The sequence below is a fragment of the Halyomorpha halys genome, unplaced genomic scaffold (assembly GCF_000696795.3).
Source record: "Halyomorpha halys isolate HHAL.00 unplaced genomic scaffold, Hhal_1.1 Scaffold306.1, whole genome shotgun sequence".
NCBI classification, from domain to species: Eukaryota; Metazoa; Arthropoda; class Insecta; order Hemiptera; family Pentatomidae; genus Halyomorpha; species Halyomorpha halys.
Window position 1 is genome coordinate 284,955 of NW_027106917.1, and position 517 is coordinate 285,471.

Genomic DNA, 517 nt, shown 5'->3' on the forward strand with positions numbered 1-517 from the left:
TAAAATTTACATATTAATTAACAGTTTAATTAAAAATCATAGCAAGTATTTTAGAGAAAAGATTCAACAATTTCATGATGTATTTTTATATATTTTTTTCGGCCAAGAATCCCATTGGAGTATTATACTGCCTAACCATGGTCAAGTTTTTCATTTTGTGGGACCGCCACTTAATGAAAAAAGCCAACGCCCCAGGCCGGATTTGAACTGGTGCCGCCAGCAGATCTCAGATTAGTAAGACTGCGCCTAACCTATTTGTATAATAGGGGTATTCATGATGTTGTGTTAAATGTTAAATGTTTTACCATGTTAAATGTTATTTCGCTTTACCACGGTAAAAGAAGGCAATTTTTTTCGATTTAACATGAGTTTTTCCATTTAACACGCTTTAACATGTTAAACCAAAGATCATGAATACCCAATAAGCGGCCAAGGAAAGTCAGGAGGTGACAGCTAAGAAGGAGAGTTGTGGGGTGGTTGACGGTTAAAATATGTTACTTTTTACAATTATTTTAAA

At 34.0% G+C, this 517-nt stretch overlaps 1 protein-coding gene across 1 annotated transcript in view; it reads right to left on the reverse strand.

Moving 5' to 3' along the window:
• LOC106681060 (very long chain fatty acid elongase 7) overlaps nucleotides 1-517 on the reverse strand; it is a 37,810-nt gene that overhangs the window by 7,016 nt on the left and 30,277 nt on the right. The window lies entirely within an intron of this gene.